The sequence below is a fragment of the Tachysurus vachellii genome, chromosome 3 (genome assembly GCF_030014155.1).
Source record: "Tachysurus vachellii isolate PV-2020 chromosome 3, HZAU_Pvac_v1, whole genome shotgun sequence".
NCBI lineage: Eukaryota > Metazoa > Chordata > Actinopteri > Siluriformes > Bagridae > Tachysurus > Tachysurus vachellii.
This window is the reverse complement of record NC_083462.1, coordinates 35497994-35518060: the sequence shown is the minus strand read 5'-3', so window position 1 is coordinate 35518060 and position 20067 is coordinate 35497994. Positions and strand designations below refer to the sequence as shown.

The 20067-nt window shown below is 44.9% G+C and overlaps 1 protein-coding gene and 5 non-coding genes across 7 annotated transcripts in view; 3 read left to right on the top strand and 3 right to left on the bottom strand.

Moving 5' to 3' along the window:
• LOC132843539 (NACHT, LRR and PYD domains-containing protein 3-like) overlaps positions 1–20067 on the top strand; it is a 924649-nt gene that overhangs the window by 107773 nt on the left and 796809 nt on the right. The gene's annotated exons all lie outside the window — the stretch shown is intronic.
• On the top strand, positions 5300–5373 carry trnai-aau (transfer RNA isoleucine (anticodon AAU)). Its single transcript has one exon. It is a non-coding gene; the product is annotated as a tRNA-Ile (tRNA).
• On the top strand, positions 8588–8661 carry trnai-aau (transfer RNA isoleucine (anticodon AAU)). The gene has a single exon. It is a non-coding gene; the product is annotated as a tRNA-Ile (tRNA).
• trnaa-agc (transfer RNA alanine (anticodon AGC)) lies at positions 8814–8886 on the bottom strand. Its single transcript has one exon. It is a non-coding gene; the product is annotated as a tRNA-Ala (tRNA).
• Positions 10926–10997, bottom strand: trnad-guc (transfer RNA aspartic acid (anticodon GUC)). The gene has a single exon. It is a non-coding gene; the product is annotated as a tRNA-Asp (tRNA).
• On the bottom strand, positions 19117–19188 carry trnad-guc (transfer RNA aspartic acid (anticodon GUC)). The gene has a single exon. It is a non-coding gene; the product is annotated as a tRNA-Asp (tRNA).

The window sequence follows — 20067 nt, the reverse complement described above, 5'->3', positions numbered from 1 at the left end:
CTTCTTGCCCTCTGATTGAGTCTTGGTGCATGGCAGTGCTGCTTCTGTCAAACCTGTTCCGTTATACTAATTAGGATTAATTTGCTGCTTTTTATCAGAGAAGTCTTGGCTTTCTTACAGTTGGAACTATAAAGCAACCTCCCCATCGAGGACCCCGAAACACTGGCAGGAAGTTGAGAGCAGTGCCCCTTTTGTCCGAGACGTCGTGGCCTTCTTAGAGTTTTAACTGGGCAGAAAACAGCCTCCCCGTCGGGGAATCGAACCCCGGTGTTCCACATGACAGGCGGAGATACTGTCCACTATATTAACGAGGACCACCTGTCCTGACAGCGGAAGGCTGCCGGCAACTGGTACTAGACTGCGCCTGCCCCAGTGCAAGTTAAATGCCGAAAATAGGGTGCCAGGTTCAGAGATCAAATCAAACTGTGTAGCATCTTTCTCTCTGATTGAGTCTTGGGGCTTGGCAGTGCTGCTTCTGTCAAACCTGTTCCCTTATATTAACTAGGATCAATTTGCTGCTTTTGTCAGAGAAGTCTTGGCTTTGTTACAGTTGGAACTACAAAGCAACCTCCCCATCAAGTGCAAGATAAATGCCGAAAATAGGGTGCCAGTTTAAGGGATCGAATCAAACTCTGTGGCTTCTTGCTCTCTGAGTCTTGGGGCTTGGCAGTGCTGCTTTTGTCAAACCTGTTCCCTTCTATTAACTAGGATCAATTTGCTGCTTTTGTCAGAGAAGTCTTGGCTTTGTTACAGTTGGAAATACAAAGCAACCTCCCCATCGAGTGCAAGTTAAATGCCTAAAATAGGGTGCCAGTTTAAGGGATCAAATCAAACTCTGTGGCTTCTTGCTCTCTGATTGAGTCTTGGTGCATGGCAGTGCTGCTTCTGTTAAACCTGTTCCGTTATACTAATTAGGATTAATTTGCTGCTTTTTATCAGAGAAGTATTGGCTTTCGTACAGTTGGAACTATAAAGCAACCTCCCCATCGAGGACCCGAAACACTGGCAGGCAAGTTGAGAGCAGTGCCCCTTTTGTCCAAGACGTCGTGGCCTTCTTAGAGTTGGAACTGGGCAGAAAACTGCCTCCCCGTCGGGGAATCGAACCCCGGTCTTCCGCGTGACAGGCGGAGATACTGTCTACTATACTAACGAGGACCACCTGTCCTGACAGTGGAAGGCTGCCGGCAACTGGGACTAGACTGCGCCTGCCCCAGTGCAAGTTAAATGCCGAAAATAGGGTGCCAGGTTCAGAGATCAAATCAAACTGTGTAGCATCTTTCTCTCTGATTGAGTCTTGGGGCTTGGCAGTGCTGCTTCTGTCAAACCTGTTCCCTTATATTAACTAGGATCAATTTGCTGCTTTTGTCAGAGAAGTCTTGGCTTTGTTACAGTTGGAACTACAAAGCAACCTCCCCATCAAGTGCAAGATAAATGCCGAAAATAGGGTGCCAGTTTAAGGGATCGAATCAAACTCTGTGGCTTCTTGCTCTCTGAGTCTTGGGGCTTGGCAGTGCTGCTTTTGTCAAACCTGTTCCCTTCTATTAACTAGGATCAATTTGCTGCTTTTGTCAGAGAAGTCTTGGCTTTGTTACAGTTGGAACTACAAAGCAACCTCCCCATCGAGTGCAAGTTAAATGCCTAAAATAGGGTGCCAGTTTAAGGGATCAAATCAAACTCTGTGGCTTCTTGCTCTCTGATTGAGTCTTGGTGCATGGCAGTGCTGCTTCTGTCAAACCTGTTCCGTTATACTAATTAGGATTAATTTGCTGCTTTTGTCAGAGAAGTCTTGGCTTTGTTACAGTTGGAACTACAAAGCAACCTCCCCATCAAGTGCAAGATAAATGCCGAAAATAGGGTGCCAGTTTAAGGGATCGAATCAAACTCTGTGGCTTCTTGCTCTCTGAGTCTTGGGGCTTGGCAGTGCTGCTTTTGTCAAACCTGTTCCCTTCTATTAACTAGGATCAATTTGCTGCTTTTGTCAGAGAAGTCTTGGCTTTGTTACAGTTGGAACTACAAAGCAACCTCCCCATCGAGTGCAAGTTAAATGCCTAAAATAGGGTGCCAGTTTAAGGGATCAAATCAAACTCTGTGGCTTCTTTCCCTCTGATTGAGTCTTGGTGCATGGCAGTGCTGCTTCTGTCAAACCTGTTCCGTTATACTAATTAGGATTAATTTGCTGCTTTTTATCAGAGAAGTCTTGGCTTTCTTACAGTTGGAACTATAAAGCAACCTCCCCATCGAGGACCCCGAAACACTGGCAGGCAAGTTGAGAGCAGTGCCCCTTTTGTCCGAGACGTCGTGGCCTTCTTAGAGTTTTAACTGGGCAGAAAACAGCCTCCCCGTCGGGGAATCGAACCCCGGTGTTCCACATGAGAGGCGGAGATACTGTCCACTATACTAACGAGGACCACCTGTCCTGACAGTGGAAGGCTGACGGCAACTGGGACTAGACTGCGCCTGCCCCAGTGCAAGTTAAATGCCGAAAATAGGGTGCCAGGTTCAGAGATCAAATCAAACTGTGTAGCATCTTTCTCTCTGATTGAGTCTTGGGGCTTGGCAGTGCTGCTTCTGTCAAACCTGTTCCCTTATATTAACTAGGATCAATTTGCTGCTTTTGTCAGAGAAGTCTTGGCTTTGTTACAGTTGGAACTACAAAGCAAGCTCCCCATCAAGTGCAAGATAAATGCCGAAAATAGGGTGCCAGTTTAAGGGATCGAATCAAACTCTGTGGCTTCTTGCTCTCTGAGTCTTGGGGCTTGGCAGTGCTGCTTTTGTCAAACCTGTTCCCTTCTATTAACTAGGATCAATTTGCTGCTTTTGTCAGAGAAGTCTTGGCTTTGTTACAGTTGGAACTACAAAGCAACCTCCCCATCGAGTGCAAGTTAAATGCCTAAAATAGGGTGCCAGTTTAAGGGATCGAATCAAACTCTGTGGCTTCTTGCTCTCTGATTGAGTCTTGGTGCATGGCAGTGCTGCTTCTGTCAAACCTGTTCCGTTATACTAATTAGGATTAATTTGCTGCTTTTGTCAGAGAAGGCTTGGCTTTGTTACAGTTGGAACTACAAAGCAACCTCCCCATCAAGTGCAAGATAAATGCCGAAAATAGGGTGCCAGTTTAAGGGATCGAATCAAACTCTGTGGCTTCTTGCTCTCTGAGTCTTGGGGCTTGGCAGTGCTGCTTTTGTCAAACCTGTTCCCTTCTATTAACTAGGATCAATTTGCTGCTTTTGTCAGAGAAGTCTTGGCTTTGTTACAGTTGGAACTACAAAGCAACCTCCCCATCGAATGCAAGTTAAATGCCTAAAATAGGGTGCCAGTTTAAGGGATCAAATCAAACTCTGTGGCTTCTTGCTCTCTGATTGAGTCTTGGTGCATGGCAGTGCTGCTTCTGTCAAACCTGTTGCGTTATACTAATTAGGATTAATTTGCTGCTTTTTATCAGAGAAGTCTTGGCTTTCTTACAGTTGGAACTATAAAGCAACCTCCCCATCGAGGACCCGAAACACTGGCAGGCAAGTTGAGAGCAGTGCCCCTTTTGTCCAAGACGTCGTGGCCTTCTTAGAGTTGGAACTGGGCAGAAAACAGCCTCCCCGTCGGGGAATTGAACCCCGGTGCATCTTCCTGGCTCCTGTCCTTTCGAGATAAAGAGCAGATGCTTATAGGCTGGTGACAACTCTTTGCTTTGTCCAGGTGGTGTTATTGTAACTTTTCTGTGTAAAACATTGAATGGATTATATTTAAACCATCTGTCTAATAAAACTACCTAGACTGTTTTTTGCACAGGGTTCATGGCTTGTTTCTCCCACTTCCGAGTTAAGTCTTGTGAAGCTATGGCTCTTTGATTGCTCAGTTTAATTATCTACATGTTGGATTGGAGAAGACTTTCAGACCCATTGTGAGTTTTTGACTGCCATGTTTCAAATCCAGAGTAGATATTATTCCATTCATCGTTAAGCGAACAATACCAAATCTTAAATCCAGCCATTTAGGCTAGCTTCTCTCTTCTACCTCTCGCATGCTCTACCATTTGAGCTAATTCCCCATTCGATAAAACGTAAGGCCACACACCGTTTCCGTGGGATTCTGCGGCCGGCATGACTGTGAGGTGGGTGCCTTTAGCCGTTTGGATATAACCGATCGACCTACGTGTTGACTTACCTGCTTGTAACTCTTTGGAAGGTTTTCTTGGGAGGCATCTGTTGATTGATTTACATTGTTTGCTTATTGTTTTGGCAGAAGTGGTCTTTTTGTCAGGGTGGTTCTAAAATGAGTGGTTCTCCAAGGCACAAGGCTGGTTCTCCAAGGTACATGTGTTCACTTACCTGCTTGTAACTCTTTGGAAGGTTTTCTTCGGAGGCATTTGTTGATTGATTTAGATTGCTTGCTTGTTGTTTCGGCAGAAGTGGTCTTTTTGCCAGGGTGGTTCTATGATAAACCCCAAATGGAAAAATATGAAGAGGCGATCTTCATGGCTCCTGTCCTTTCGAGATAAAGAGCAGCTGCTTATAGGCTGGTGACAACTGTTTGCTTTGTCCAGGTGGTGTTATTGTAACTTTTCTGTGTAAAACATTGAATGGATTATATTTAAACCATCTGTCTAATAAAACTACCTAGACTGTTTTTTGCACAGGGTTCATGGCTTGTTTCTCCCACTTCCGAGTTAAGTCTTGTGAAGCTATGGCTCTTTGATTGCTCAGTTTAATTGTCTACATGTTGGATTGGAGAAGACTTTCAGACCCATTGTGAGTTTTTGACTGCCATGTTTCAAATCCAGAGTAGATATTATTCCATTCATCGTTAAGCGAACGATACCAAATCTTAAATCCAGCCATTTAGGCTAGCTTCAAACTCACAGGGTTCCAGCTAAGGGCTCAACTGGTTAGTGCATGGACTTTCAGACCTGATGATAACAAATGTTTGCTTTCACCAGGGGATGTTATTGTTTCTCTTTCTACATGGGCATTGTAGCTTGTTTCTCCCACTTCCGAAATATGTATTGTGAAGCTCTTTGATTGCTCAGTCTAATTGTCTACAAGTCGGATTGGAGAAGACTTTTAGACCCGATGGTGGAAATGTGACCACTCTTTGTAACAATTTGAATCATTGTCCTTCAAACCTTCTTTTGCTCTCTTGGGGTCAATGTCTGAAGTAATTCAGCGTGCATTGTGAGTTGTTGACTGCCATGTTTAAAATCCAGAGTAGGTATTATTCCATTCATCGATAAGTATGAAATACCAAAGCTTAAATCGAGCCATTTAGGCTACCTTCTACCTCGCAGCGTTCTAGCTAAGCGTGACTTGGCCGGTTAGCTCAGCTGGTTAGAGCGTGGTGCTAATAACGCCAAGGTCGCGGGTTCGAGCCCCGTACGGGCCATTTTCCAAGAGTTCTGCAGTGACATGACTGTGGCACTTCTCAACCTGATGCTGCTCATATGTCATGTATTGCGGTATAAATATTATTAATATCAAGTGGTAAAAACAGTAGGCAGGTTCTCCAAGGCACACGGAGAGAGCGGAGCGTCACTTTGGAGAATGCGGGCATCGATCCCGCTACCTCTCGCATGCTCTACCATTTGAGCTAATTCCCCATTCGATAAAACGTAAGGCCACACACCGTTTCCGTGGGATTCTGCGGCCGGCATGACTGTGAGGTGGGTGCCTTCAGCCGTTTGGATATAACCAATCGACCTACGTGTTGACTTACCTGCTTGTAACTCTTTGGAAGGTTTTCTTCTGAGGCATCTGTTGATTGATTTAGATTGTTTGCTTATAGTTTTGGCAGAAGTGGTCTTTTTGTCAGGGTGGTTCTAAAATGAGTGGTTCTCCAAGGCACAAGGCTGGTTCTCCAAGGTACATGTGTTCACTTACCTGCTTGTAACTCTTTGGAAGGTTTTCTTGGGAGGCATCTGTTGATTGATTTAGATTGTTTGCTTATTGTTTTGGCAGAAGTGGTCTTTTTGCCGTTTCCGTGGGATTCTGCGGCCGGCATGACTGTGAGGTGGGTGCCTTTAGCCGTTTGTTTATAACCGATCGACCTACGTGTTGACTTACCTGCTTGTAACTCTTTGGAAGGTTTTCTTTAGATTGCTTGCTTGTTGTTTCGGCAGAAGTGGTCATTTTGCCAGGGTGGTTCTATGATAAACCCCAAATGGAAAAATATCAAGAGGCGATCTTCATGGCTCCTGTCCTTTCGAGATAAAGAGCAGCTGCTTATAGGCTGGTGACAACTGTTTGCTTTGTCCAGGTGGTGTTATTGTAACTTTTCTGTGTAAAACATTGAATGGATTATATTTAAACCATCTGTCTAATAAAACTACCTAGACTGTTTTTTGCACAGGGTTCATGGCTTGTTTCTCCCACTTCCGAGTTAAGTCTTGTGAAGCTATGGCTCTTTGATTGCTCAGTTTAATTGTCTACATGTTGGATTGGAGAAGACTTTCAGACCCATTGTGAGTTTTTGACTGCCATGTTTCAAATCCAGAGTAGATATTATTCCATTCATCGTTAAGCGAACGATACCAAATCTTAAATCCAGCCATTTAGGCTAGCTTCTCTCTTCTACCTCTCGCATGCTCTACCATTTGAGCTAATTCCCCATTCGATAAAACGTAAGGCCACACACCGTTTCCGTGGGATTCTGCGGCCGGCATGACTGTGAGGTGGGTGCCTTTAGCCGTTTGGATATAACCGATCGACCTACGTGTTGACTTACCTGCTTGTAACTCTTTGGAAGGTTTTCTTCTGAGGCATCTGTTGATTGATTTAGATTGTTTGCTTATTGTTTTGGCAGAAGTGGTCTTTTTGTCAGGGTGGTTCTAAAATGAGTGGTTCTCCAAGGCACAAGGCTGGTTCTCCAAGGTACATGTGTTCACTTACCTGCTTGTAACTCTTTGGAAGGTTTTCTTGGGAGGCATCTGTTGATTGATTTAGATTGTTTGCTTATTGTTTTGGCAGAAGTGGTCTTTTTGCCAGGGTGGTTCTAAAATTAGTGGTTCTCCAAGGCACAAGGCTGGTTCTCCAAGGTACATGTGTTGACTTACCTGCTTGTAACTCTTTGGAAGGTTTTCTTCGGAGGCATTTGTTGATTGATTTAGATTGCTTGCTTGTTGTTTCGGCAGAAGTGGTCTTTTTGCCAGGGTGGTTCTATGATAAACCCCAAATGGAAAAATATGAAGAGGCGATCTTCATGGCTCCTGTCCTTTCGAGATAAAGAGCAGCTGCTTATAGGCTGGTGACAACTGTTTGCTTTGTCCAGGTGGTGTTATTGTAACTTTTCTGTTTAAAACATTGAATGGATTATATTTAAACCATCTGTGTAATAAAACTACCTAGACTGTTTTTTGCACAGGGTTCATGGCTTGTTTCTCCCACTTCCGAGTTAAGTCTTGTGAAGCTATGGCTCTTTGATTGCTCAGTTTAATTGTCTACATGTTGGATTGGAGAAGACTTTCAGACCCATTGTGAGTTTTTGACTGCCATGTTTCAAATCCAGAGTAGATATTATTCCATTCATCGTTAAGCGAACGATACCAAATCTTAAATCCAGCCATTTAGGCTAGCTTCAACCTCACAGGGTTCCAGCTAAGGGCTCAATTGGTTAGTGCATGGACTTTCAGACCTGATGATAACAAATGTTTGCTTTCACCAGGGGAAGTTTTTGTTTCTCTTTCTACATGGGCATTGTAGCTTGTTTGTCCCACTTCCGAAATATGTATTGTGAAGCTCTTTGATTGCTCAGTCTAATTGTCTACAAGTCGGATTGGAGAAGACTTTTAGACCCGATGGTGGAAATGTGACCACTCTTTGTAACAATTTGAATCATTGTCCTTCAAACCTTCTTTTGCTCTCTTGGGGCCAATGTCTGAAGTAATTCAGCGTGCATTGTGAGTTTTTGACTGCCATGTTTAAAATCCAGAGTAGGTATTATTCCATTCATCGATGAGTATGAAATACCAAAGCTTAAATCGAGCCATTTAGGCTACCTTCTACCTCGCAGCGTTCTAGCTAAGCGTGACTTGGCTGGTTAGCTCAGCTATTTAGAGCGTGCCATGTTTCAAATCCAGAGTAGATATTATTCCATTCATCGTTAAGCGAACGATACCAAATCTTAAATCCAGCCATTTAGGCTAGCTTCAACCTCACAGGGTTCCAGCTAAGGGCTCAATTGGTTAGTGCATGGACTTTCAGACCTGATGATAACAAATGTTTGCTTTCACCAGGGGAAGTTATTGTTTCTCTTTCTACATGGGCATTGTAGCTTGTTTGTCCCACTTCCGAAATATGTATTGTGAAGCTCTTTGATTGCTCAGTCTAATTGTCTACAAGTCGGATTGGAGAAGACTTTTAGACCCGATGGTGGAAATGTGACCACTCTTTGTAACAATTTGAATCATTGTCCTTCAAACCTTCTTTTGCTCTCTTGGGGCCAATGTCTGAAGTAATTCAGCGTGTATTGTGAGTTTTTGACTGCCATGTTTAAAATCCAGAGTAGGTATTATTCCATTCATCGATAAGTATGAAATACCAAAGCTTAAATCGAGCCATTTAGGCTACCTTCTACCTCGCAGCGTTCTAGCTAAGCGTGACTTGGCCGGTTAGCTCAGCTATTTAGAGCGTGGTGCTAATAATGCCAAGGTTGCGGGTTCGAGCCCCGTACGGGCCATTTTCCAAGAGTTCTGCAGTGACATGACTGTGGCACTTCTCAACCTGATGCTGCTCATATGTCATGTGTTGCGGTATAAATATTATTAATATCAAGTGGTAAAAACAGTAGGCGGGGTCTCCAAGGCACACAGAGACAGAGGAGCGTCACTTTGGAGAATGCGGGCATCGATCCCACTACCTCTCGCATGCTAAGCGAGCGCTCTACCATTTGAGCTAATTCCCCATTCGATAAAACGTAAGGCCACACACCGTTTCCGTGGGATTCTGCGGCCGGCATGACTGTGAGGTGGGTGCCTTTAGCCGTTTGGATATAACCGATCGACCTACGTGTTGACTTACCTGCTTGTAACTCTTTGGAAGGTTTTCTTCTGAGGCATCTGTTGATTGATTTAGATTGTTTGCTTATTGTTTTGGCAGAAGTGGTCTTTTTGTCAGGGTGGTTCTAAAATGAGTGGTTCTCCAAGGCACAAGGCTGGTTCTCCAAGGTACATGTGTTCACTTACCTGCTTGTAACTCTTTGGAAGGTTTTCTTGGGAGGCATCTGTTGATTGATTTAGATTGTTTGCTTATTGTTTTGGCAGAAGTGGTCTTTTTGCCAGGGTGGTTCTAAAATGAGTGGTTCTCCAAGGCACAAGGCTGGTTCTCCAAGGTACATGTGTTCACTTACCTGCTTGTAACTCTTTGGAAGGTTTTCTTGGGAGGCATCTGTTGATTGATTTAGATTGTTTGCTTATTGTTTTGGCAGAAGTGGTCTTTTTGCCAGGGTGGTTCTAAAATTAGTGGTTCTCCAAGGCACAAGGCCGGTTCTCTAAGGTACATGTGTTGACTTACCTGCTTGTAACTATTTGGAAGGTTTTCTTCGGAGGCATTTGTTGATTGATTTAGATTGCTTGCTTGTTGTTTCGGCAGAAGTGGTCTTTTTGCCAGGGTGGTTCTATGATAAACCCCAAATGGAAAAATATGAAGAGGCGATCTTCATGGCTCCTGTCCTTTCGAGATAAAGAGCAGCTGCTTATAGGCTGGTGACAACTGTTTGCTTTGTCCAGGTGGTGTTATTGTAACTTTTCTGTGTAAAACATTGAATGGATTATATTTAAACCATCTGTCTAATAAAACTACCTAGACTGTTTTTTGCACAGGGTTCATGGCTTGTTTCTCCCACTTCCGAGTTAAGTCTTGTGAAGCTATGGCTCTTTGATTGCTCAGTTTAATTGTCTACATGTTGGATTAGAGAAGACTTTCAGACCCATTGTGAGTTTTTGACTGCCATGTTTCAAATCCAGAGTAGATATTATTCCATTCATCGTTAAGTGAACGATACCAAATCTTAAATCCAGCCATTTAGGCTAGCTTCAACCTCACAGGGTTCCAGCTAAGGGCTCAACTGGTTAGTGCATGGACTTTCAGACCTGATGATAACAAATGTTTGCTTTCACCAGGGGATGTTATTGTTTCTTGTTCCATTATATCAACTACAGTAGGATCAATTTGCTGCTTTTGTCAGAGAAGTCTTGGCTTTGTTACAGTTGGAACTACAAAGCAACCTCCCCATCAAGTGCAAGATAAATGCCGAAAATAGGGTGCCAGTTTAAGGGATCGAATCAAACTCTGTGGCTTCTTGCTCTCTGAGTCTTGGGGCTTGGCAGTGCTGCTTTTGTCAAACCTGTTCCCTTCTATTAACTAGGATCAATTTGCTGCTTTTGTCAGAGAAGTCTTGGCTTTGTTACAGTTGGAACTACAAAGCAACCTCCCCATCAAGTGCAAGATAAATGCCAAAAATAGGGTGCCAGTTTAAGGGATCGAATCAAACACTGTGGCTTCTTGCTCTCTGAGTCTTGGGGCTTGGCAGTGCTGCTTTTGTCAAACCTGTTCCCTTCTATTAACTAGGATCAATTTGCTGCTTTTGTCAGAGAAGTCTTGGCTTTGTTACAGTTGGAACTACAAAGCAACCTCCCCATCGAGTGCAAGTTAAATGCCTAAAATAGGGTGCCAGTTTAAGGGATCAAATCAAACTCTGTGGCTTCTTGCTCTCTGATTGAGTCTTGGTGCATGGCAGTGCTGCTTCTGTCAAACCTGTTCCGTTATACTAATTAGGATTAATTTGCTGCTTTTTATCAGAGAAGTCTTGGCTTTCTTACAGTTGGAACTATAAAGCAACCTCCCCATCGAGGACCCGAAACACTGGCAGGCAAGTTGAGAGCAGTGCCCCTTTTGTCCGAGACGTCGTGGCCTTCTTAGAGTTGGAACTGGGCAGAAAACAGCCTCCCCGTCGGGGAATCGAACCCCGGTCTTCCGCGTGACAGGCGGAGATACTATCCACTATACTAACGAGGACCACCTGTCCTGACAGTGGAAGGCTGCCGGCAACTGGGACTAGACTGCGCCTGCCCCAGTGCAAGTTAAATGCCGAAAATAGGGTGCCAGGTTCAGAGATCAAATCAAACTGTGTAGCATCTTTCTCTCTGATTGAGTCTTGGGGCTTGGCAGTGCTGCTTTTGTCAAACCTGTTCCCTTCTATTAACTAGGATCAATTTGCTGCTTTTGTCAGAGAAGTCTTGGCTTTGTTACAGTTGGAACTACAAAGCAACCTCCCCATCGAGTGCAAGTTAAATGCCTAAAATAGGGTGCCAGTTTAAGGGATCAAATCAAACTCTGTGGCTTCTTGCTCTCTGATTGAGTCTTGGTGCATGGCAGTGCTGCTTCTGTCAAACCTGTTCCGTTATACTAATTAGGATTAATTTGCTGCTTTTTATCAGAGAAGTCTTGGCTTTCTTACAGTTGGAACTATAAAGCAACCTCCCCATCGAGGACCCGAAACACTGGCAGGCAAGTTGAGAGCAGTGCCCCTTTTGTCCGAGACGTCGTGGCCTTCTTAGAGTTGGAACTGGGCAGAAAACAGCCTCCCCGTCGAGGAATCGAACCCCGGTCTTCCGCGTGACAGGCGGAGATACTGTCCACTATACTAACGAGTACCACCTGTCCTGACAGTGGAAGGCTGCCGGCAACTGGGACTAGACTGCGCCTGCCCCAGTGCAAGTTAAATGCCGAAAATAGGGTGCCAGGTTCAGAGATCAAATCAAACTGTGTAGCATCTTTCTCTCTGATTGAGTCTTGGGGCTTGGCAGTGCTGCTTCTGTCAAACCTGTTCCATTATATCAACTACAGTAGGATCAATTTGCTGCTTTTGTCAGAGAAGTCTTGGCTTTGTTACAGTTGGAACTACAAAGCAACCTCCCTATCAAGTGCAAGATAAATGCCGAAAATAGGGTGCCAGTTTAAGGGATCGAATCAAACTCTGTGGCTTCTTGCTCTCTGAGTCTTGGGGCTTGGCAGTGCTGCTTTTGTCAAACCTGTTCCATTATATCAACTACAGTAGGATCAATTTGCTGCTTTTGTCAGAGAAGTCTTGGCTTTGTTACAGTTGGAACTACAAAGCAACCTCCCCATCGAGTGCAAGTTAAATGCCTAAAATAGGGTGCCAGTTTAAGGGATCAAATCAAACTCTGTGGCTTCTTGCTCTCTGATTGAGTCTTGGTGCATGGCAGTGCTGCTTCTGTCAAACCTGTTCCGTTATACTAATTAGGATCAATTTGCTGCTTTTGTCAGAGAAGTCTTGGCTTTGTTACAGTTGGAACTACAAAGCAACCTCCCCATCAAGTGCAAGATAAATGCCGAAAATAGGGTGCCAGTTTAAGGGATCGAATCAAACTCTGTGGCTTCTTGCTCTCTGAGTCTTGGGGCTTGGCAGTGCTGCTTTTGTCAAACCTGTTCCCTTCTATTAACTAGGATCAATTTGCTGCTTTTGTCAGAGAAGTCTTGGCTTTGTTACAGTTGGAACTACAAAGCAACCTCCCCATCGAGTGCAAGTTAAATGCCTAAAATAGGGTGCCAGTTTAAGGGATCAAATCAAACTCTGTGGCTTCTTGCTCTCTGATTGAGTCTTGGTGCATGGCAGTGCTGCTTCTGTCAAACCTGTTCCATTATATCAACTACAGTAGGATCAATTTGCTGCTTTTGTCAGAGAAGTCTTGGCTTTGTTACAGTTGGAACTACAAAGCAACCTCCCCATCAAGTGCAAGATAAATGCCGAAAATAGGGTGCCAGTTTAAGGGATCGAATCAAACTCTGTGGCTTCTTGCTCTCTGAGTCTTGGGGCTTGGCAGTGCTGCTTTTGTCAAACCTGTTCCCTTCTATTACCTAGGATCAATTTGCTGCTTTTGTCAGAGAAGTCTTGGCTTTGTTACAGTTGGAACTACAAAGCAACCTCCCCATCGAGTGCAAGTTAAATGCCTAAAATAGGGTGCCATTTTAAGGGAGCAAATCAAACTCTGTGGCTTCTTGCTCTCTGATTGAGTCTTGGGGCTTGGTAGTGCTGCTTCTGTCAAACCTGTTTGGTTATACTAATTAGGAATTATTTGCTGCTTTTTATCAGAGAAGTCTTGGCTTTCGTACAGTTGGAACTATAAAACAACCACCCCATTGACGAATCGAAACACTGTCTTCCGCAGGCAAGTTGAGAGCAGTGCCGCTTTTGTCCGAGACGTCGTTGCCTCATTAGAGTTGGAACTGGGCGGAAAAGCAGACTCCCTGTCAGGAAATCAAATCCAGGGCTTTTACATGACAGGCGGAGATACTGTCCACTATACTAACGAGGACCACCTGTCCTGACAGTGGAAGGCTGCCGGCAACTGGGACTAGACTGCGCCTGCCCCAGTGCAAGTTAAATGCCGAAAATAGGGTGCCAGGTTCAGAGAACAAATCAAACTGTGTAGCATCTTTCTCTCTGATTGAGTCTTGGGGCTTGGCAGTGCTGCTTCTGTCAAACCTGTTCCATTATATCAACTATGGTAGGATCAATTTGCTGCTTTTGTCAGAGAAGTCTTGGCTTTGTTACAGTTGGAACTACAAAGCATCCTCCCCATCAAGTGCAAGATAAATGCCGAAAATAGGGTGCCAGTTTAAGGGATCGAATCAAACTCTGTGGCTTCTTGCTCTCTGAGTCTTGGGGCTTGGCAGTGCTGCTTTTGTCAAACCTGTTCCCTTCTATTAACTAGGATCAATTTGCTGCTTTTGTCAGAGAAGTCTTGGCTTTGTTACAGTTGGAACTACAAAGCAACCTCCCCATCAAGTGCAAGATAAATGCCTAAAATAGGGTGCCAGTTTAAGGGACCAAATCAAACTCTGTGGCTTCTTGCTCTCTGAGTCTTGGGGCTTGGCAGTGCTGCTTTTGTCAAACCTGTTCCCTTCTATTAACTAGGATCAATTTGCTGCTTTTGTCAGAGAAGTCTTGGCTTTGTTACAGTTGGAACTACAAAGCAACCTCCCCATCTAGTGCAAGATAAATGCCGAAAATAGGGTGCCAGTTTAAGGGATCGAATCAAACTCTGTGGCTTCTTGCTCTCTGAGTCTTGGGGCTTGGCAGTGCTGCTTTTGTCAAACCTGTTCCCTTCTATTAACTATGATCAATTTGCTGCTTTTGTCAGAGAAGTCTTGGCTTTGTTACAGTAGGAACTACAAAGCAACCTCCCCATCGAGTGCAAGTTAAATGCCTAAAATAGGGTGCCAGTTTAAGGGATCAAATCAAACTCTGTGGCTTCTTGCCCTCTGATTGAGTCTTGGTGCATGGCAGTGCTGCTTCTGTCAAACCTGTTCCGTTATACTAATTAGGATTAATTTGCTGCTTTTTATCAGAGAAGTCTTGGCTTTCTTACAGTTGGAACTATAAAGCAACCTCCCCATCGAGGACCCCGAAACACTGGCAGGCAAGTTGAGAGCAGTGCCCCTTTTGTCCGAGACGTCGTGGCCTTCTTAGAGTTTTAACTGGGCAGAAAACAGCCTCCCCGTCTGGGAATCGAACCCCGGTGTTCCACATGACAGGCGGAGATACTGTCCACTATATTAACGAGGACCACCTGTCCTGACAGTGGAAGGCTGCCGGCAACTGGTACTAGACTGCGCCTGCCCCAGTGCAAGTTAAATGCCGAAAATAGGGTGCCAGGTTCAGAGATCAAATCAAACTGTGTAGCATCTTTCTCTCTGATTGAGTCTTGGGGCTTGGCAGTGCTGCTTCTGTCAAACCTGTTCCCTTATATTAACTAGGATCAATTTGCTGCTTTTGTCAGAGAAGTCTTGGCTTTGTTACAGTTGGAACTACAAAGCAACCTCCTCATCAAGTGCAAGATAAATGCCGAAAATAGGGTGCCAGTTTAAGGGATCGAATCAAACTCTGTGGCTTCTTGCTCTCTGAGTCTTGGGGCTTGGCAGTGCTGCTTTTGTCAAACCTGTTCCCTTCTATTAACTAGGATCAATTTGCTGCTTTTGTCAGAGAAGTCTTGGCTTTGTTACAGTTGGAAATACAAAGCAACCTCCCCATCGAGTGCAAGTTAAATGCCTAAAATAGGGTGCCAGTTTAAGGGATCAAATCAAACTCTGTGGCTTCTTGCTCTCTGATTGAGTCTTGGTGCATGGCAGTGCTGCTTCTGTCAAACCTGTTCCGTTATACTAATTAGGATTAATTTGCTGCTTTTTATCAGAGAAGTATTGGCTTTCGTACAGTTGGAACTATAAAGCAACCTCCCCATCGAGGACCCGAAACACTGGCAGGCAAGTTGAGAGCAGTGCCCCTTTTGTCCAAGACGTCGTGGCCTTCTTAGAGTTGGAACTGGGCAGAAAACTGCCTCCCCGTCGGGGAATCGAACCCCGGTCTTCCGCGTGACAGGCGGAGATACTGTCTACTATACTAACGAGGACCACCTGTCCTGACAGTGGAAGGCTGCCGGCAACTGGGACTAGACTGCGCCTGCCCCAGTGCAAGTTAAATGCCGAAAATAGGGTGCCAAGTTCAGAAATCAAATCAAACTGTGTAGCATCTTTCTCTCTGATTGAGTCTTGGGGCTTGGCAGTGCTGCTTCTGTCAAACCTGTTCCCTTATATTAACTAGGATCAATTTGCTGCTTTTGTCAGAGAAGTCTTGGCTTTGTTACAGTTGGAACTACAAAGCAACCTCCCCATCAAGTGCAAGATAAATGCCGAAAATAGGGTGCCAGTTTAAGGGATCGAATCAAACTCTGTGGCTTCTTGCTCTCTGAGTCTTGGGGCTTGGCAGTGCTGCTTTTGTCAAACCTGTTCCCTTCTATTAACTAGGATCAATTTGCTGCTTTTGTCAGAGAAGTCTTGGCTTTGTTACAGTTGGAACTACAAAGCAACCTCCCCATCGAGTGCAAGTTAAATGCCTAAAATAGGGTGCCAGTTTAAGGGATCAAATCAAACTCTGTGGCTTCTTGCCCTCTGATTGAGTCTTGGTGCATGGCAGTGCTGCTTCTGTCAAACCTGTTCCGTTATACTAATTAGGATTAATTTGCTGCTTTTTATCAGAGAAGTCTTGGCTTTCTTACAGTTGGAACTATAAAGCAACCTCCCCATCGAGGACCCCGAAACACTGGCAGGCAAGTTGAGAGCAGTGCCCCTTTTGTCCGAGACGTCGTGGCCTTCTTAGAGTTTTAACTGGGCAGAAAACAGCCTCCCCGTCGGGGAATCGAACCCCGGTGTTCCACATGACAGGCGGAGATACTGTCCACTATACTAACGAGGACCACCTGTCCTGACAGTGGAAGGCTGCCGGCAACTGGGACTAGACTGCGCCTGCCCCAGTGCAAGTTAAATGCCGAAAATAGGGTGCCAGGTTCAGAGATCAAATCAAACTGTGTAGCATCTTTCTCTCTGATTGAGTCTTGGGGCTTGGCAGTGCTGCTTCTGTCAAACCTGTTCCCTTATATTAACTAGGATCAATTTGCTGCTTTTGTCAGAGAAGTCTTGGCTTTGTTACAGTTGGAACTACAAAGCAACCTCCCCATCAAGTGCAAGATAAATGCCGAAAATAGGGTGCCAGTTTAAGGGATCGAATCAAACTCTGTGGCTTCTTGCTCTCTGAGTCTTGGGGCTTGGCAGTGCTGCTTTTGTCAAACCTGTTCCCTTCTATTAACTAGGATCAATTTGCTGCTTTTGTCAGAGAAGTCTTGGCTTTGTTACAGTTGGAACTACAAAGCAACCTCCCCATCGAGTGCAAGTTAAATGCCTAAAATAGGGTGCCAGTTTAAGGGATCAAATCAAACTCTGTGGCTTCTTGCTCTCTGATTGAGTCTTGGTGCATGGCAGTGCTGCTTCTGTCAAACCTGTTCCGTTATACTAATTAGGATTAATTTGCTGCTTTTGTCAGAGAAGTCTTGGCTTTGTTACAGTTGGAACTACAAAGCAACCTCCCCATCAAGTGCAAGATAAATGCCGAAAATAGGGTGCCAGTTTAAGGGATCGAATCAAACTCTGTGGCTTCTTGCTCTCTGAGTCTTGGGGCTTGGCAGTGCTGCTTTTGTCAAACCTGTTCCCTTCTATTAACTAGGATCAATTTGCTGCTTTTGTCAGAGAAGTCTTGGCTTTGTTACAGTTGGAACTACAAAGCAACCTCCCCATCGAGTGCAAGTTAAATGCCTAAAATAGGGTGCCAGTTTAAGGGATCAAATCAAACTCTGTGGCTTCTTGCTCTCTGATTGAGTCTTGGTGCATGGCAGTGCTGCTTCTGTCAAACCTGTTCCGTTATACTAATTAGGATTAATTTGCTGCTTTTTATCAGAGAAGTCTTGGCTTTCTTACAGTTGGAACTATAAAGCAACCTCCCCATCGAGGACCCCGAAACACTGGCAGGCAAGTTGAGAGCAGTGCCCCTTTTGTCCGAGACGTCGTGGCCTTCTTAGAGTTTTAACTGGGCAGAAAACAGCCTCCCCGTCGGGGAATCGAACCCCGGTGTTCCACATGACAGGCGGAGATACTGTCCACTATACTAACGAGGACCACCTGTCCTGACAGTGGAAGGCTGCCGGCAACTGGGACTAGACTGCGCCTGCCCCAGTGCAAGTTAAATGCCGAAAATAGGGTGCCAGGTTCAGAGATCAAATCAAACTGTGTAGCATCTTTCTCTCTGATTGAGTCTTGGGGCTTGGCAGTGCTGCTTCTGTCAAACCTGTTCCCTTATATTAACTAGGATCAATTTGCTGCTTTTGTCAGAGAAGTCTTGGCTTTGTTACAGTTGGAACTACAAAGCAACCTCCCCATCAAGTGCAAGATAAATGCCGAAAATAGGGTGCCAGTTTAAGGGATCGAATCAAACTCTGTGGCTTCTTGCTCTCTGAGTCTTGGGGCTTGGCAGTGCTGCTTTTGTCAAACCTGTTCCCTTCTATTAACTAGGATCAATTTGCTGCTTTTGTCAGAGAAGTCTTGGCTTTGTTACAGTAGGAACTACAAAGCAACCTCCCCATCGAGTGCAAGTTAAATGCCTAAAATAGGGTGCCAGTTTAAGGGATCAAATCAAACTCTGTGGCTTCTTGCCCTCTGATTGAGTCTTGGTGCATGGCAGTGCTGCTTCTGTCAAACCTGTTCCGTTATACTAATTAGGATTAATTTGCTGCTTTTTATCAGAGAAGTCTTGGCTTTCTTACAGTTGGAACTATAAAGCAACCTCCCGATCGAGGACCCCGAAACACTGGCAGGAAGTTGAGAGCAGTGCCCCTTTTGTCCGAGACGTCGTGGCCTTCTTAGAGTTTTAACTGGGCAGAAAACAGCCTCCCCGTCGGGGAATCGAACCCCAGTGTTCCACATGACAGGCGGAGATACTGTCCACTATATTAACGAGGACCACCTGTCCTGACAGTGGAAGGCTGCCGGCAACTGGTACTAGACTGCGCCTGCCCCAGTGCAAGTTAAATGCCGAAAATAGGGTGCCAGGTTCAGAGATCAAATCAAACTGTGTAGCATCTTTCTCTCTGATTGAGTCTTGGGGCTTGGCAGTGCTGCTTCTGTCAAACCTGTTCCCTTATATTAACTAGGATCAATTTGCTGCTTTTGTCAGAGAAGTCTTGGCTTTGTTACAGTTGGAACTACAAAGCAACCTCCCCATCAAGTGCAAGATAAATGCCGAAAATAGGGTGCCAGTTTAAGGGATCGAATCAAACTCTGTGGCTTCTTGCTCTCTGAGTCTTGGGGCTTGGCAGTGCTGCTTTTGTCAAACCTGTTCCCTTCTATTAACTAGGATCAATTTGCTGCTTTTGTCAGAGAAGTCTTGGCTTTGTTACAGTTGGAAATACAAAGCAACCTCCCCATCGAGTGCAAGTTAAATGCCTAAAATAGGGTGCCAGTTTAAGGGATCAAATCAAACTCTGTGGCTTCTTGCTCTCTGATTGAGTCTTGGTGCATGGCAGTGCTGCTTCTGTTAAACCTGTTCCGTTATACTAATTAGGATTAATTTGCTGCTTTTTATCAGAGAAGTATTGGCTTTCGTACAGTTGGAACTATAAAGCAACCTCCCCATCGAGGACCCGAAACACTGGCAGGCAAGTTGAGAGCAGTGCCCCTTTTGTCCGAGACGTCGTGGCCTTCTTAGAGTTGGAACTGGGCAGAAAACTGCCTCCCCGTCGGGGAATCGAACCCCGGTCTTCCGCGTGACAGGCGGAGATACTGTCCACTATACTAACGAGGACCACCTGTCCTGACAGTGGAAGGCTGCCGGCAACTGGGACTAGACTGCGCCTGCCCCAGTGCAAGTTAAATGCCGAAAATAGGGTGCCAGGTTCAGAGATCAAATCAAACTGTGTAGCATCTTTCTCTCTGATTGAGTCTTGGGGCTTGGCAGTGCTGCTTCTGTCAAACCTGTTCCCTTATATTAACTAGGATCAATTTGCTGCTTTTGTCAGAGAAGTCTTGGCTTTGTTACAGTTGGAACTACAAAGCAACCTCCCCATCAAGTGCAAGATAAATGCCGAAAATAGGGTGCCAGTTTAAGGGATCGAATCAAACTCTGTTTCTTCTTGCTCTCTGAGTCTTGGGGCTTGGCAGTGCTGCTTTTGTCAAACCTGTTCCCTTCTATTAAATAGGATCAATTTGCTGCTTTTGTCAGAGAAGTCTTGGCTTTGTTACAGTTGGAACTACAAAGCAACCTCCCCATCTAGTGCAAGATAAATGCCGAAAATAGGGTGCCAGTTTAAGGGATCGAATCAAACTCTGTGGCTTCTTGCTCTCTGAGTCTTGGGGCTTGGCAGTGCTGCTTTTGTCAAACCTGTTCCCTTCTATTAACTAGGATCAATTTGCTGCTTTTGTCAGAGAAGTCTTGGCTTTGTTACAGTTGGAACTACAAAGCAACCTCCCCATCGAGTGCAAGTTAAATGCCTAAAATAGGGTGCCAGTTTAAGGGATCAAATCAAACTCTGTGGCTTCTTGCTCTCTGATTGAGTCTTGGTGCATGGCAGTGCTGCTTCTGTCAAACCTGTTCCGTTATACTAATTAGGATTAATTTGCTGCTTTTTATCAGAGAAGTCTTGGCTTTCTTACAGTTGGAACTATAAAGCAACCTCCCCATCGA